This window comes from Hippichthys cyanospilos, chromosome 21, assembly GCF_059441005.1.
Source record: "Hippichthys cyanospilos isolate Australia breed blue-spotted pipefish chromosome 21, RoL_Hcya_1.0, whole genome shotgun sequence".
Lineage (NCBI taxonomy): Eukaryota > Metazoa > Chordata > Actinopteri > Syngnathiformes > Syngnathidae > Hippichthys > Hippichthys cyanospilos.
This window is the reverse complement of record NC_142389.1, coordinates 11,667,849-11,687,298: the sequence shown is the minus strand read 5'-3', so window position 1 is coordinate 11,687,298 and position 19,450 is coordinate 11,667,849. Positions and strand designations below refer to the sequence as shown.

Below are 19,450 nucleotides of genomic sequence, written 5' to 3'. Positions count from 1 at the left end.
CGCCAATATGAAGGTAGATCTGTTGTCGGATTAAAAACAAACACGAGATAAGCACTCACATTTTTTTTGGGTGAGGTGCGAATTACTGTAAGTCTGACTGTGAGAAAAGTTAAAGGTCAAACTTTCTGATAGTGATAGGTTCAGCTTGTGCTTTATTCCTGCGTGTGGTAGTGGATTTTTAAGGTACTTTAAAAAAGTTCTGTTCTATCTTGCTCCTGACATTTTGAGGGCGAGATCATTCAAGCCCAGCAAAAAAATACATTTTTTGGTAAGGTATTGATTTGGACCACATTGTTACACTCTGTCTGTGCAGGAAAGTACATAGTATCATTTATTTTTTAAACTGCTAGAAAAAAATCATGTTACCTTTGTGCTGACTTGTTTTTACAGGCCATGAAATTCAACTGATGAGGAAAAAAGGTCACCAAGATGCTGGTCTGCTATTGGTCGGCATCACTTACTCCAAAATTTCAAGGTTTGTTCTTCTGTGAGTGATTACAAAAACGTATTTATAGTGCACTTTATGATATTATTTAATTGTATACATGCATATTATATATAAAAAGCACTCGCTATACCATTTTGATAACAATCTTTAATTTGTATATACAATTTTGGCGTTTTTACTCGCGGTTTTAGATGCATTAGCAAATTAACATAGGTTTGGATCACGTTACGATATGTATATGTATATGTATATATTGTATATATATATATATATATATATATATATATATATATATATATATATATATATATATATATATATATATAAATATATATATATATATATATATATATATATATATATATATATATATATATATATATATATATATATATATATATATATATATATATATATTGTATATAGTACATAGTATCATTTATTTTTTAAACTGCTAGAAAAAAATCATGTTACCTTTGTGCTGACTTGTTTTATATATATATATATATATATATATATATATATATATATATATATATATATATATATATATATATATATATATATATATATATACAGTGGGCCCCCGGGTTACGAACTTAATCCGTTCAGCGGCTACGCTCGTGTCTCGAATTGCTCGTATAGCGGGCAATCCAAACCCATGTTAATTCGTGAATGCGTGCATCGCGCGCAGAAGCCTTAGGTAAAAACGACACACTGTATACATATATTAAAATTGAGTGACATAATCTGCTGTACACTTGCATTTTATAATAAATACATTGGATAACTAGCTTTTACCTTTGAAACGACGAGACTTGAGCTGGGTACAAGCATAGGGGGTAGAGTCCAACGCTCAAAGTTAACACGGCGATATATATGCTATTGGTCTTACAGTGTTACAGTAACTCTTTCAGTCAGGGTGCAAATCACGCAGATACTAAAACATCATCCTCTTATTTCTTTCTTTACCACTGCTAGTAATTTTAGAAGCTATGTCTAACAGATAAAGTTTGCAAAGTCTTCACAACATTCCGTTTTTCACTAATTTTCTCTGCTTCCTTCCATCCTGTCCCTTCAAGCTAGATAAAGGCGTTCGGCCAATAGCATATCGGCATTTCTGTGATTGACGTGTGACGCCGGCCAATAGCATCTCCGTGAGTGAGACCGGGTGACCTTAATCGACCAATAGCATATTCGCATCTCCGTGACTGACTGATAATTATTCGCACTTTTTTTTTAAACGGTTGGAATGTATTGACAATTAATTTAAAAAAAACACACATTTAAACCAATGACAATTCTTTGTCCTGCAATCGGCACATTTAATTTCATGTCAGCTGTTTTTCCCTTTAGCTGTACAAACACTACACTTAAATGGTAATATATTTAGACACCGTGAGTGAGACAGTCAGTGTGACGTTGTAAGACCAATAGCGTTCACGTTACTGCCACAAGTATCTACTGATGATTGATGATGTCGCTACTGTCGATTTAATTGACGCAATTAAACGAGAACATTTCTACATACTCAATGGCCGGCATGTCGAATTGCTCGTAAGGCGAGAGGTTTGTTCGTAAGCGTAGGACAAATATCTCCCTGATCCACGCTCGTAAGGCGAATTGTTCGTAAATCAGGGTGCTCGTAAGCCGGGGGCCGACTGTATATATATATATATATATATATATATATATATATATATATATATATATATATATATATATATATATATATATATATGCGAATAACATAACGCAAATTTGCCATATGGTGGGCAATCCAAACCTACATTAATTAGCTAATGCATGTAAAACCCCGGGTAAAAACATCAAAATTGTATATACAAATTAAAAGTTGGTAACAAAATAGTATAATGAGTGCTACATAAATAAATACACATCTATAAACACATAGAATATTACAGGTTCTTCAACATTCCTAGCTTTGTGCCTTCTACTCATCAAATGTATCTTGGTAACAATATTTCCTCCACATACTGCCGTGTACTAAGCTTTAATGCATGTCCTTCACACACTTTTCCGTTCAGCAGCCCGGAGCACCAACATTTCCCCAGAGAGTTACCTCCTTCGCCCGTCGTCCCTGAATGGAAGCACAAAGCAGTTCAGCTCGAGATGAGCCGTCACGCCGTCGATTGTTCCCCTAGCTCCACTTTGCCATTTTGGAACACTCACACAGCACTTTACTCTTGGCCTCAAGCCGTCTGTTGATACAGGCTCAGTGCAACAAGGACCAGGCTAACCTGCCACCATTTTGGAGATTATTCTATTAAAGATATGTAACAAAATATATATATATATATATATATATATATATATATATATATATATATATATATATATATATATATATATATATATATACATGTTGACTTGAGCTACTTACGGCCATAATCCCTCGAAAGGGTGGTCTAGCCTAGCCTTCTTCGTATTTCTTGATTATCTCTAGCTTTGTTTGCATACTAATCATCTTCTTAAGTTGAATCAAGCACTAAAATGCACAATAAATACAATATTGTAAGCACTCACACTAGATCAAATCTTAAGCATATCGGCCACATAACACTAGATCAAATCTTAAGCATATCGGCCACATAGTGGCAATGCTACACCGACCACTAGCCGACCAATATCTTAGTGACACATTGCAGCGTAAGCAGTTTGACATGACCAGAAAAAAAGAGCAAAAACCTAAAAACGCCTGAAGAGGGAGGCAAAACAACATAAACACAGCAAACCCCACAGGTCATGACAGTTCTCAATGCTGTAAAGCTGGAAAAATGCTGTAAAGAGGGGACTAAAAAACGTAGTAATCTACTTTGTAACATATATATATATATATATATATATATATATATATATATATATATATATATATATATATATATATATATATATATATATATATATATATATATATATATATATATATATATATATATATATATACATATATATACACACTCAATAATTTCTAAGGGTGAACAATCTTGTCGTCCTCTGGGAAAAGCGTTAGCTCTACCTCGTCGATTCATATGTTGACACTACTGACAATTTGGTGACAAAAAGTAGGATTGGAGTAAAATATGTATGTATATACACATACATACATATTCTACTCCAATCCTACTTTTTGTCACCAAATTGTCAGGTGTGTCAATAATTTCTAAGGGCGAACACGCTTGGTCCACTCAGACAAATTTCAAAACATAGTGAACTAGATATGCCTTGGCACAAATCTCGAGATGGGACAGTTTTTACGCTGAACGGACGTGCACTGTTTTGAAAATTGAGCCCTAAATATAAGCGTCAGCACGCTGCTGAGTTATAATGTGATCAATGGATGGCCATAGCCCTCAAATGGAAAATGTCCACCCTTTGAGCAAGCAGCCATTTTTTTAGGGGGAGGAGTTGATCGCAAGGTGAACAGAATGTAGGGCAGGCAAGTTTATTGATGTGGGTTGTCTTTCTGAAATGGGACATCTGTCTCTGTATTAATCAAAAGAGATCCGTCTATTCCATTTGCATGTTTTTTGTAACCACATTTGAGTGTTTTTAGCAGCATTATTATGAGGCTTTCTGCACTTCCAGTGATAGCAGGATGAGAATATAAAACAGCCTCTTTATTAATGTGATTTGTCAAGGAAGTTCTCCATCTCTAAGCCAGGCTGTCCCATTAATCATTAGCACTGAGGGAACAACATGGAAATGATCACTTTAATTTGCATTTTTGTCATCATTCGCCTTTTTCTTGGCGTGATTTTACTCACACAGTTAATGACCTTACACGGGTAGGAAGACCTTTTATTACACATGACGTCATGTGAGGGAGATAACAGGAAAGCACAAGGTGATTCATCGTCAAAAAGAATTTCCACGTGGCAGCCGACCAAATTACGATAGGGAAATAGACTCGGGAGGATTTGGCTGACAATTTGGCAAGATGCTCGAAAGGAAACCGCCAAGCACATCTTGTCCTACAACTGCATCTCTTTGTTTCATTTTCGACAAGCTTTAATTAAGCCGGATTGTGCGTCACTCCACATAACACCAAATGCTTGACTGCTTTTGGTAACAATTTCTCTCTCGCCGCGTGAGTCGGGTTGGACGGGTATTTGATCTGTTCTAGATTAACCTCAAATCAAATGCTGGGCTCTCTGGAGAACTGCGGTGTGGCTTGTTTGTTCAAACAGGAAAGCAACCGGTGAAGGGATTATGGTACCATAGTGGTGTGATACCGTTATTTTGTACAAACCATTATTTTTAATTACTTCATTAACTGACTGGTTTCAAAGTTAAGCCCCTTAACATTTAATTACTGCTCTTGTCGCAAGATTGGAAAATGATTGCGACCTTGCACTAATTCTGATGAGAGTCGCTACTTTCGCCGACACACGCCACCAACTGTGCTAATATCCTTCCTCTAATCGAAGCTGTGCCTCAATTCATATTGTACTGGATGATTGACAGGGGCCAAAAATAAACAGGTAAACAGGAAGTCCTAATAATACACTCACACTCTAAAAATGAGGCAACAATTCTGTGACCATCTGTCGATGAATCAATTGACTGAAGCATGGTTTTGTGTCCATCTGAGTGTAGGGAATGCAAAAACATAATTTCATACATCCAGCTTTTGGTTTGGCCTGTAACATATAGTAAAAGTAAAGTAATGACTGAATTTGGAAAATATTCACCGTTGAGAAAATGAAAATCCAAGGATTTGGAACAGTTAGCTCGTTCAATTCCAGGGACAGATTTTCAAGTCTTTTTATATTTTCAATCAATATTTATAGAATAATTTGATAAAGGATCAGATGTTCATGAATCAATGAGAAACACATACATATACATACATACACACACACGAGAGATACATTAAGGTTCTTATTTTCTTTTGAGATAGATTATTTTGTTTGAAATTTGATAGCCTATAAAGGTGTCTGGTATGCCTGGTACTCATGTCTTGATTACTAAATGTAAATAGATGCCATTATGGGCTACATTTCTCCATTTACTGTACTTCCAGAATCAAACATCAAGGATGCTTTGGAACTTCTAAAGCATGTTAGGAACGTCCAGGGACATCCCCCCCCCCCCTCAAGGCACAGCATGACAGTTACAGTCGTGTGTTTGTGTGTGCGCGTGTGTGTGGATGTAGGGGAGGGGTAGGGGGGTGGGGTGGATTAAGACGCAAGTATTAAATCACCTGAACGTCCTCGGGGAAAAGCGTTAGCTCTACCTCGTCTAATCTACACGGCCATAGCGTTATCTGACCACTGCAGGTTGTTCGTACTGAGAACTCCCACTACAGTGCCGAGCAACCTTATGGAGAAACCGCCTCGAAAACTTTATTCATCAATATTATCAACCCGAGCCGTGTGCCAAAGTTCTCGTCTTTTAAAGTAAATGCGGTCTGACGCGTGGCAGCATTTCAATTGTAGATTTACATGCACTCAAACAATCAATGTTAATGAAATGAAAGGACAAAGTCTGAGTGTCCACATTATCTTTAAGATTTCATTAACTTGACTTGATTGGAGCAAATTTGCAATTATGATCTTGATAAGATTTCTCGTTCACCTCTTTCTTCTCTGTAAGTACACATGCAAACAACTTTACTTTCAAGTCTGCTAGCTTCATGCTAGCAAGTAATTAGAAACACCATAGAGAGTATGTAGACAGATATAATAATAGTAATACTGACAGGCATGTGTTCTTTATCATCTTTATCAAGATCGAGTAATATTTCTGATGACTGATTACTGACAAGCTTGTACAGTGTATTGGAATGCTTTTAGTGTAATTGTATTGCACATAGTGTACTATTATAGGTGGCAATGGAGCGAACATCAGTTATTTGTTATTTAAATAAACTAGGCTTATGTCCCCAAAAATAAAAACAGTTTTTAATTTATTCTAATTTTGCATTTAGTTCCCCTTAAAATAATCTATAATAGATGGCAATACTCTGGCTCAAAAACTGATAAAGTCACAGCAATTTGAATGTTGCAGTCAATTCCTACTTTGGGAAAAACTCGTTTAAATTTTTGCTGTTTGGTCTATAGTTTTGAATGGGTGGTGTGGAGGTGGTACGAGAGTGGTGAACGAAATAAAATAACGTCTACATGTTAAAAATGAAACAATAAATGAAGAAAAGGCTTGCACTCACCAAAACACACGGCGGTCACAATCCATCGGTCTTTTCAATATCTCCTGATTTTTCTTCAGCTCTTCATGCTTTCTTTCTCTTGGCACCGAGATGTACAATGTGTCCAATCGGGTGGTCTCAAAAGCTTTTCAAAAGCACCGTACTGCATTGAGGAGCTCTTTTTACCTTCAAACTGAGATTAACAATATTGTATATCCACTCAGGTGTCCCCATAAGTTTTAAAAGCACCGTAGCGTGTGTGTCCCGCCGTGTTTTGGTGTCTCGTTGCTAACTTGGTTAAACAATTCAAATTTGCAAACTCAGTGTAGCACCAAACACCATATCGATCCTTCGCAAACAAAAGGCATTCCCAGCAGAACTATCTGCCAGGTTTAGCTCACGCACCTGGTAGCCCAGTCAGAAATACGGCCAAGTCGGGACAGGTTGGCTAATAGCTACTCTACGCCTCTAAAGCTATCAAGCAAAGCTAACACCACGTGGCTTGGTGGTTGAGCATTGCACCACCTTCCCAAAGTGAGCGTCCACTCAGGTCATGTTGAACGTGAGGCCTCTAGATGACTATTACAGCTGTCTATTAACTTATCTGGGCCGCTCACATATCCGTCTACGAATGCCCTACCGCCTCCGGGTTACGTTAGGCCACCAGAGAAGGCCTTGCTGACCGTGATGGTCCACCACTGCTGAATGGTAAAGCTGTGCCGGTGCTGAGAGCACAAAATAAACTTGGACCTCTTTGAAATGCATCAATGAATGAAAATAACACTTTGCAGCTTATTTAGGGTGAGAAATTAACATTGTAACATGGTTAAAAGCTCCAAAAGTTGGATTACCATGGTACAAGCCCCACGAGGAGGCTGTTTTTGTGGAAATCCAAAAATGGACCTGTCCGCCACCAATCCTCTATCCCCACTAATCCTCACAAGGGTCGCTGGCGCCTATCTCAGCTGTCTTTGGCCATTAAGCGGGGGACACCCTGGAATGGTTGCCAGCCAATCACAGGGCAGACAGGCACAAACAACCATTCACACACCCAATCAAAACACCTCCGGACAATTTAGAGTGTCCAATACACCTACCTTGCATGTTTTTGGGAATGTGGGAGGAAGCCGGAGTGCCCAGAGAGAACCCAAATGGGCATGGGGAGAACATGCAAACCCCACAGAGGAAGGCTGAAGCAAGCTGGAATTGAGCACGGGACTGTGAACTGTGAGGTGAACACGCTAATCACTCTTGCACCGAGTCGCAGCAAATCTTTTTTCAATAACTCAATACTAAACTCCCAGACATACGCGCGGTTTCTTCAAAGCACATCACATTTTAATTCCTTATCCAGAGAGCCACCCGAGATGGAAGAAAGAGCCACACTGTATGTGGCGCTAGAGCTTCAGCTTACACATCACTGATCAAGTAGTTCATGCATGAAATATCAGTGTCAACATAATAACAGCAACCGAACCTCTATCAAACAGGTGCCATTGAATTAAATGGCTGCATTCAGGAACAAGTAATAACTCAGGAACAAGTAATAAAAAGCGCTGATTTGAATTTGCTGAGAGTGACGTTCAAGGTTTGGCCACAGGAGATGAGTGGCCGGCGGAGAGAACGCAAAACTCAATAATGGCGTTATTATCCTTTAAGCTGATTATGAGCCTGAGTCAAAGTGCTGAGTCTAATCTGACACGTGTGTGTGGGACAAAGATACAGGTGGAAGTCCAATCGGCGCCGGGTGCAAAAGCGGGAAAACTTTTTCTCATCCCTTTTGGCAGATGCTTTGATTAAGCAAAGGTGAGGGCTTCGTCTGTTTCGTTGCGGGCGCTCACTCGCTACTTCCTCCTTTGATAGTGACACACGCAGCGCAAGACCGGCTGGCAAAACGAAGCGTTTGATCAGGCCAAATGGAAGCGACACACTCTTGAAGGGCTCACGCCGCCGCTTGTGCCAAATGAGAGGAAGCGAGTCCTGCTGCGAGGCCCCCGCGGGAGGCTCTGACGTGACATGGAATCAAAAGAACGTTAGGTGTCCTCGAACGCGAATGTCAAAGCCCAATGAAATGGACCGAGCTAGTTTAGCTTTTTGAATTTTTATCCCTATTTTAAAGTAAGTTGCCACTGGTATTTTACTGTTTAGCTGAATTTATTTCTAAATGCTACATGTCATTTAAAAGTAGCCTTTAACACACGGTATTTCTGTTTTTACCGACCTGGCCCAAAGGTATGCAGTAAATATGTAGTCTACAGGATATTTGGGCCCTTTCCATTCTGAAAAGAGAAAAATTTATGTTTGGATTTACTCTGAATACCGTATTTTTTGGGATATGCCGCACCGGAAAAAAAATTGAGCATTTTTGTCATGGATAAGTCGCAGTGGACTATAAGCCACAGGTCAAAACATCAGCGTTTTTCATTGCCCACTTATGGCAACATCCTATCTCCAACAGACTAAGCCCCAACATAGTTATGGAGTATAGAAGGATTGATATTTTCAATGTAACACTGACAGAATACTGCAGAGTTAAATCATAAGTATATTAAACTATTTTAATTATAACAACTATAGTAATTGTCAATTTCATGTTAAATTTATTTTTAGTAAATATACATATTTTATATACAAAATTATTCTCCATATTCTGTTCTTTACGTGTCATATTATATTCATATGGTTACACTCCTCCTAAGTGCCGCAGTTTTAGTGTTTTGTTTTTAGCTAATTAGATTTCAGCTAATGCGTGTCACCAGGCAGACTTCATGGCAAACATCATGTCTGCCTGAGCCCGGAGGCGCTGGGCATTCGCTTGAAGAGTCTGAGGGCTTCTGTGCAGTGTGCAATGTCATTTTGTGTACAGGCCCATATTTTTGTTAGACGGCTGTAGCCAATCAGCCCATAAAAACGCCTTCAGCAAACCTCATGTAGAACGTGACGTAAGTGGACGCTCTCTACAGGAAGGCGGTGCTATATTGATCCACCATGTTTAACTGTGGAAGTGGTTAACTACAGAAAAAAAAACATATAGCTCAACCAGCTAACGTTAGCGTACAGTGAAGCCAGATCCACGGACTTTTTTTTTTTAATTCACAAAGGCTGAAGAGCAAAACGGAAATTGGACCGAAACAACTTTCACCACTGGCGTTCATGTCAATAAAAAGAGGATTTATTATTGAAAATGAAATGCCAAGACAAACTATACAAGCAAGTCATAAAAGTTGGTGTGGGGTTTTGTTCATGTTTCTGTTCCTCTGGCGACTGCCTTTATTGTCTGCGTTCTCGTTTGTTTGCTTTCGTCGACCAGTCTGGTGATACGTTGTCCAGTTTTGCTTTTGGTTTGTTCCTGCCTCATTTCCTTGTTAAAACTTCCTTTTTGAACCACATATTTCTCGGTCGACTTCCTCCTCCCAACTCACCATGCCCAGACGTGACACTTATTATTGACGTATTATGACGTCATTAATGACGTCATATTTATTATTAATGACGCCTTATTAATGACGTATTAAATTGCCATTTGTAATTTAGCGTACAATCTTGTGATTGTATGCTAACGTGTTTGCCTGCTCTTCGTGGACTTTATAAAACTTTGTGGACAAATAATTTTAAATTATTATTACTTATTCTAAGTTTTGGCACGTAGAATGATACATTTTAATTGCTGATGCGGGATTATTGATGTTTAAATGCTCTGAAAAATAGTCTGCGGGAGGCCGAAGTGACTGCCACTGATTTTTTAAAATATACAAAAAATGTAATATGTAATGTAAAATGACTTCCTTTAGGAACAACTCATGAGGAGTCATGTTATTATCAGCGCCTACGCCGAGGATGCCGGCGTCTTCCCACTTTCGAGAATGTTAACACCTCATTTACATATTCACAAGGTTTCCGGGCTGTGTAGTCGCGGCGGCAGGACCGGCGCCACTTTACCCTAAAAATAAACGCCACCCGGTTAATTATGCAGGAAAATGCACTCGAAAAAGTGATGAGGATAGAAGCATCTTGGGGTCGCAGCTCTGTGAAAATGGAAATTGGCAACTTTTTTTTTTTTTTTTTTTAGCTTTTATATGCATGCTAAATGGGTGCACTGAGACAAAAAAATATGGCTGTCTTGGACAGACTTAAAGATGATTTCTACACGCAACTAAAACATAGTCCTCTATATGACTGCTATGTTATAATATTGAATGACATTTTCTAAAACAGCTAATATGCGCTCACACAAAAATGGAATCCTCTCTGTCATCACACAGAAATAACATAATTCAATACACTAGAACACACCTTTCTTTAATTTTGTATAAAAGCGTTTCAGATGTATGTAACTACAACAGTTGTACCTTTTTTTCTACTCTTGAACATATTCACATGAAACTGGGGCCTGAAGGGTAAAAAAAAAAAAACTGTGATTAATAGGTTTTTCCATTTTGGCGCTGAAAGCAATAAAAAAGCTGGAAATGAGAAAGCGCCTGTGGACGTGTGATACGCACGCAAGCTGTAGCCAAAGCCTGATGTATTCGCACTGCTGATTACAGAATTAGCAAAGACAGCAATTATTCACAATCGTCGCAGGAAATGAGCGGCATATGTGTGCCGTTATGGATTCCATTTACATACATGCTGAGCGGGGAATCTCCTCGAGCGCAAACATTGTTCAGTTGAACAATCATTTTTTTCACATACTATGTGTTGAACTAACTAAAGCATTTGTTGATAGTATTTGGTGTACGGCACATGGTAACCAGTCTCAAGTAATACATTTTTTTGAAGTCAGGAAGAACAGTGATACTTGAGTAAACCGAATAAGCATGGGCAAGAACCATTAATAGAGATCAGATCAGATATTGGCCCAATTTTAAGGTATTGAATCTCTGTGAGGCTGCCGTTACCAGCCACCAACACAAAAATGAAAAAAATGCTGAGTAATCCTCGATGGCTGTAGATGACGATTGACTGCAGTGGTTTGATAAATCTGTGTACATATTTTTACGACATTTTATACATCAAAAATAATAGACGTTATGGGTGTCTGTATTGGTGACTTGGTGACTGGTGAATGTTTGAAGTATTATTTACTTATTTAGTTTAGTTTATTATTATTGTTTGAACTGTAAGTATCAAGCCTTGAATCATTGTTTATATACTGCTTGTTAAAAAAAGGGCAATAAATAGACATGTTTAACCAAACATGATGAACAATCGTGATTAGTAATAGTGATTTCAATATAGATCTAATTAATCGTGATTATTATTTCGGCCATACTCGTACAGCCCTACAATTTAGCAATGTCGTGTTCCAATTAATTTGCTTTGTCATGTTTGGAAAAAAAAAATTGAACAATTTTTGATGTTTTGAATTAAAAAGTATTATATTAGATTTGCTGATATGTGCACACTCGTGCCCCTCTGAAGTGCCTTCACGTACCCTCATTTGAGAATCATAATTTTTGCTCACAGTGTATAGTGGAATTGAACAAGTAGCAAAGTGGCAAACATAACTCTTCCAAAAAACAAAAAGTATTTGGTGTCTTTATTGCCACCCACTCAAAATTCAAGTTTACTCCCAAATTAACCATAAAACAAAAACAAAAAAAACTCACTCTGTCACAAATTATTGTAACTTCCCAAACATAAAACTCCACTTTTTCCCCAAAAAAATTAAGGCCAGAAGTAAGGGTGCGTCCTATAAATGCAAACTTTTTTTTTTTTCGACACCACTTGAGGACGATTAATCTGTCAGTCACATAAGCCAAGCTTTGAAGCACAAATGTGCATATTTATATCGGCCGTATTCCTATTTACAATAATTACCGTAACGGGACAAGCTGGAGGGCGAACGTCAGTTGGCTGTTAGCAGGCAGTGCCTGTTGCAGCTGCCTGTTGTTAGCTGAGGTTGTTACGGCATTATTTTCAATCAAAGAAGCGAGCAGACTGAGCCACCGTCCGAGTCCATCCTATGCCCAGGTGCATCTTATTATTAGGGAATTACGGTATAACAATACTCACGGGCTTACCGTATATTCTTTAGCCTCAACATTTTGATCTCACTAAGCATCTGCAGCTCCAGACAAGCATGTCTCAGTTGTTTTAAGTGGTCCTTGTGTTTAGGCAAAGTGATAGATTTCTATTTCTGTTCATTCTGCTCATTAATCCTGAGATGACCTCCGCAGTGAAATTATTCTACATTTCCAGAAAGAGTCCATTTCATCATCAAAATGGGCTGTTTTCCTAAAGTATGTAAATGAGCTGCTTTTAAACGCTGATAGTGGTGAAGCATTAGAGAAACTAATGATTTTGTCAGTAATTACAGCAGCAATAGGCCCATTTATTAGGATTAGCCCGTGTGATGTCGCAGCAATATATGTTTTCATTCATTTTGTCTCACAGCTGTACAACTCCAGCAGGGTCTGCCCGGAGGCTGCAACGCGCCATGTTTTGCAAAGTCTTTCACCAAGTCTGTTGCAAATTCACATCATGAGTCGGGAACAAAGCCATGACGCATTTGGAAATTAAGTGTGAACTTGCTGGTGGAGCGAGACACAATAAGCCTTTTTGACTGTGTTAGTGTAATACCACAAAAGACTGTTGTCAGGGTTACGGAGCACATTTGTGATTGGTCCCCGTTGGGGATTTATACTCTCTGGGCACAAAGTTGCGTAGACCTGAACAATTTAATCAGGTCCAATATATCGTATTTCTTCAAGAGTGTTGTGGTGTTTAGCTTCTCTAGGCATTTATTGGAGTGTGGGCAAATTAATTTTTATAATAATCCCCATCAAAACTGAATGGAGGCTTTGTGAGTTTTACTGTAAAGGGAATGCTCAAAATTATACTGAAATATTTGGCGCTGCAAATAACGATTATTTTAATAATGAGTTATCATATTCAGTGCCAGCCATTTTTAAATGCCTAAGATTAGACATGAAAAAAGGAAAAAAATATATAAATATATACCTAGGGTTTAGACTCTAAAACAACAATATGTTGAGCTTCATCTGTTGATTATTTTGTTGGTTAATCGAAAAATCAGGTAAAAAAAAAAAATGGAACATATAAAAATACGTTTTTATTTTGTCGATTAATGTTAGTTAGCCAATGAATCAAAACTAAAAAAAAAAAGCAATGTATTAAAAAAAAACAGTAATTTGAACATTGTTTTTTCAAATAGCGCACTTAATTTATGACTTAGTTTATGGTTTTGTGTGTCTCGTCAGAATTCGCCAACAAAGTAAGTCTTCCATGCCACCAGCACTTAAAGTGTTAATCTGCTGTGTATAATGCTTATTTTTGCAGTTGTAGTAGAGTAGAACTGCACTGCATTAACAGCTTGCCTCTTTTTTGAGGTTGTGTTTCCACATTGGCCTCCAATTCTCTGTTATTTTTCAAAGTCCCTTTTTACTTTGTCCAGTTTGGCCAACTTAGGGCACACTTTGATGCGCTTACCCCCCTTTTTTTGTACCTTTTATTTTTGTGTTGCCGGGAGCGTCTGGCCACGGCTAAAAGGTTTGGCCAGGTGCTTTACAGCTTTGCCGGCCAATTATCGCGGCGGCCAGGCGGAGGCTGCCTCCAGTGGATCCGCAAGGCCTGACCATTAGTTTTGTCCTTCAAACAATACAGCACATAGGAAGTCTGTCAAGCGGTCTTGAAGAGTGACACCTTGCATATTGGAGAGGGGAGTAAGGGGAGGTTGACGCGCATTGATGCTCAAAGCATAGCACTTTTGGGTGATATCACTAAAAGATGTGGCAAATGGTGCCTACTACAAGAACATGAAACTCTATACAACTTCAAGAAAAAGTTGGACAACGGAGCTTGAAGTTCATATGAATGACTGGAGGTGGGAGGGCGGTCTAAAACTTACACAGTTATAGTTAAAAGATGATCTAATTTAGAGCTTTTTAATGACATGAAAGGAAGAGTATATTTTCAAATTAAGAGCAAATTAATTGGAACATGAAGCGATCTATTGCTAAATAGAAATAAAATGGAGTATGTTACATGGTTTGCTGAAGTTGCGGAATAAAATGTATCTAGAGAAACTACTGCAAATGTAGTTCCAATGTTTAAAGGGACAAAGTGTAAAATTTACACTTTTTTTAATTAAAAAGGAATACATTAAATCATTATAAATTGCAAAAACTTGCAAATAAATGTGTTTTAACGACCAACAGTATGTTTTAAATATAATCGTAGGTCTAGTCATCCTTAAATGATATTATGTGGGTGGTGGCACTCCTCTGGAGGTTGCCATGTCTGTTATAGCTACGGACAATGGTAAATGCAATACCTCCTGCTGTCCGTAAAGAAAAATGGTCTAAATCTTACACATTGTCTCTTTAAGAAAGAAATACGATATTTTGCAAAGGAGTTACTATAAAAATTAAGAAAAGTCACTTCATGTTCCAATTAATTAGTTCACAATTTGAAAGGAAAGCTGTATTGCTCCTGTCTCAGCATTAGAAAGCAGGAAATAAACTTTGCTGACACCCTCAGTCACACTATTAAAATTTCACTTACCCCCTAAAGTGGCTTTACATACTCCATGGGGTCAAGGTACCCCATTAGTGAACCACTGACAGAGATGAATAAAGTAATCAAACACTCCCAAATACAATTCAGTACAGCTGTAGCCACTGCAAACTACAAATAAACATCTAAAAGTGCAGCCAAGGTGATTTATGACTCCAGCTCAGCTATCACAATCATCTGAAAGCGTCCATTCGAAGGCACCTGCCAATGCGCATTAAACATCAGCGCAAAGCCAAATTGCAGGAGGCTCCTAAGTGCATTTCTATCTACAGGACGCCTGTTACCGTGGCATCTTTAAATCAGCGTCTGGGAATCATTTACAAGGAATCTGGGTGGAACGTACGCATGTCATCCAAATAGTACGTTCTTTTGGCGAGTACTCTGTTCCGCATGCGTCCACTAGCATCAAAAAAAAGGGGGGGGAGGAAAAAAATGTTGCTGAGGTGTCATCTGGATAACAGCCAGAACAGTTAAGTGGAAACAGAGGACGAATCAGCAAAGCCGGGGAGAATACAGTGGAGGAAAAATACAACAGAGCTGTGGAGGCAATCTATTTGGTGCAGCTCCCTGGTGGCCTAACAGCGACTCTGGCCAAACCTTGACACGCAACAACCTGGGAACATTACAGTACTTTTTGGAGGTCTGGAAAGACTTCAAACATTCACCTTGGAGTCCAATAATTAGCCCCAAGGGACAGAAATGAATGCCTTCTTTACTGCTATTTCCGGCATTGTGTCATTACTGAAAAAAATACAGCACATTTTCCCCAACTTTCAGTTAAAGTATAAAACATCACTTTCCAAATGAGCATTCGTAGCCTGTCGAGTGTGTGCCAAAACAACAGGTGGCAGTCTAACTGCCAACTGTAACAAGCATTCTGGGCAGTCAGAGGCATTTGCCGCTCCTTGGAAGGCCTCCACCAAGGCAGAACTGTAAATATATTGGAGTTTTTGTTCATCTCTCTCTTCTTTTAGCTATCAGAATACTTTTGAAGATGTGACATACACTCAAGCTTCTAATAGAAATGAGACGGAGGATTTATAACTAAAAATGTATTTAAACTAATTAATTGCGATTGGCGTCTATCATGAAAACGTAAAGTCCAACTGTCTATTACTACCATTGTTTTTTTTGTTTGTTTGTTTTTTTTTTCCAAACGGGAAGGTCGTAGACGGGTTGCTGGTGCTGCTGGTCCGTAAGTATCAGGCTTGTGAACGGATTGGATTTGAGATCAGCACAGATTTTGAGTGAAAGACAAAGATTATGAGCGGATATTTGGCATTTTTTTCCAAATACAAGGGAGAAAAATGTCCCAAAATGAAAAGTTGGACAAGATTTGGCACCTCACACTTGAAATACTGTACTATGTATACAGTACAAGTCAAAAGTTTGGGAACACTCCCCTATTCAATGTGATTTTACCTGTATTGTAAATTAATACTGACTATAAAAAAGAAATTACGTGAAATTAAAACGGCATTCAAACAAAAATATATGTTAAGAATTTTGATTCCTCAAAATAGGTTATGTGTTGAAAATCTTACAATTTTTTTTTCAAGCAGCTTTATAATTCCTCCACACCTGGAAGGACTTTCAGTTAGCTGTGCATTGTCAGCGTGAATAGCTTTAATTAATTAATTTATTTATTTTGACCTTGAATTTAAACCTGTTTTCAAATATTAAGATTCACTGTCAAGTGTGTATTTGAAATAAAATAGACACATTTTCAGCAAACACGTCCTTGGAAGACACACACGAGATCACCACCTAAGGGAGTGCAATCACTCCCAGCTCTTACAGTCTTGGTGCTTGACCTTGCTCAGAAAGTCTGTGCTTTAAAAAAAAAAAGTCCAGTATCTGGCTAAACGCTGGAATTCTTTAGTTGGGGGCTGAATACCAGAGGGAAGAAGAATTTGAAATGATAGTCCCGCCCACACAGCAGTGAAGTGAATAAACAGCTGAATCATCTGGGAAACTTTACCAAACTTTCATGATGGCGCTGTAAAGGTGCTTTCATCCGACTTGGGAATCCCCCCCACAATGGTTCCCAATCAGCATCAAGGATGAATGACAAGTTTAAAAAAAAACACTCTTTTGGCAGCTTCAATTTATAATTGCTTCCCTTGTTAATAATTGCAACTGGGTACGCCATGTGTGCCCGCCCTCCTCCTTGAAAGACAGCATTGCGGTCTCCCAAGGTCACAGTCGCTAATGTATTCTGGCTTGCTTATTATTTATAACAGTGTGGTGGATTTGGAAGTGGGTGGTGATAGTTGTGATGGTGGTGGGGGGGTCTACTTTTGGGAAATGGAGCAGCATTCTGCGGACACCTTCATTAGTTAAATGAGGTGACATCTGCTACACAATGCAGGCACGGGATGTCAACACTCATCCACCTGGACTTCAGAATGCTAATGGGCATGCAGCAGAGGGGGAAAAAGCCATGGCTTGCACCAAAAAAAGTAATTCTATCTCGTAACATTATTATAATCTCAATACCCTCCTGTGATCAAGCCTGTTCATTTGTGTCCACTGTTGTGTCCATTTTGTCTCAGCAAGGCAGCAAAGTTAATTGCATTCCAACCAAACACGTTAGACATCATTGGAAAGGCTAGGCTGCCTTCTGCCGAGGACATTAGGACTTAAGGCGGTAGCCTGATTGAGTTTAAAGATATTGACTGGAAAAACGAGCGTCCATTGCTGTGGACACAAATAGGCTGACACAAGACACAAAGAGAGTAATATTATTGTAAAATTTGTGTTTAATCACATGATATTCATAAGTTCATCTGTGATTGGTTGTTATCAGAGCCTTTAACCAGCGTTGGAATTTTTGTATTTGACTTGTTATTTTGTTATTTTTGTTTTTTTTTTAACAAGTGACAAAATGACTGCTACCTTGAGATGGATAAAAACTCTTTATTAATCAGATCATTTGTCTTAATCCTCCCTTTAGAAACATGATGCTCAAATGTTTGGATGATTTATAGATTTTTCTTTGTGCTCTACAAAATTTAAAAGATCTCTATCTATCTATCTATCTATCTATCTATCTATCTATCTATCTATCTATCCATCTATCTATCTATCTATCTATCTATCTATCTATATATATATATATATATATATATATATATACATATATATATATATATATATATATATATATATATATATATATATATATATATATATATATATATATATATATATATATATAATGTACATGCAACAAACATTGGTTTCATGTTCTTCCTATGTATCTAAACTGTACACAAATATCTCAGAATATTTAAATAAAAATAAATCAATTTTGTATAGGCTATGATTAGAAAATACAGTACAGCATGCAACAACTGCTGGAACATTTTTTTGGGGTAAGGGGGGCGCTGCATGATCGAGCCAGCAGCCTTAAAACCACAACATCTAAAGCCCAGATGTTTGTCCTAAAGCCGACTTTTCCAACAAGAGGCTGCGTTTAAAACGTAGCTTCTCAATTAAATTCAGGTAATGACCATGTAATAGTAAAGTAACGCACAAGAAGAAAACTTACACGCTGTACCACTTTTTTTTTTTTGTTTAAACAACCTTACATACCCTCACATCAAAGAAACAGGATTATATGAGTAAAATTAGACTGCACGTGCTTGAGTAAAAATCATAACGCAGTTCTTGGACATGTACTCACTTTTAAACGGCGCCCTGGAGGCTTCCGATGTGTGTGGTCCCGTTATTCAGCGCGGCAGCTCGCAGATCCGAAGCGAGCAGAAGCATGCTGAGGGGAACACTGCTGCTTGGAGTTAGAGGAGAAACGCACGCTGCACACTGGCTCCCTCCTCCTTTGCTCTCTCCCTTCCTTCCTTGCTCGCTCGCTGCGCGCAAAGAGCCGGTTGGTCCTCCTGACACCATCGGCATGTCCACGCGTTCTGGAGGAGGAAAAGGAGGCGGATGAGGAGGTTGGAGGGAGTAAGAAGAGGAAAGGAGGAGGAGACGTGTCGCCTTCAGGCAATGAAGGGGGCATGAGGCTTACACGCCCCTCAGCATCCTCCAGTGAATGTTTGCCTTAATTTTTTTTAGAGCTAAAAATGCATTTCTCAACAAATATATATGTATATATGTATGTATGTTCACACATACAGTATATACACATATACATACATATATAGATATGTTCATATACAGTATATAGACACATTATATTAATGTATAACCCATATCACATACATAACATGTATACATATACTATATGAACACATATATAAAGACACATTATAAATATGTATGATTATACATGA

At 38.2% G+C, this 19,450-nt stretch overlaps 1 protein-coding gene across 2 annotated transcripts in view; it reads right to left on the bottom strand.

Annotated features, from left to right (window-relative positions):
* The window catches only part of LOC148406615 (CMP-N-acetylneuraminate-beta-galactosamide-alpha-2,3-sialyltransferase 1-like), a 50,814-nt gene extending 31,724 nt beyond the window's left edge, over positions 1–19,090 (bottom strand). Inside the window, exon 1 of one of the 2 annotated variants that reach the window (XM_088404205.1) lies at positions 18,844–19,090. The gene's annotated coding sequence lies outside the window, so the exon portion shown is untranslated. The remainder of the gene's footprint in view (positions 1–18,843) is intronic. The other variant, XM_088404206.1, reaches the window with a different exon arrangement.
* Positions 19,091–19,450: the final 360 nt, after the last annotated feature.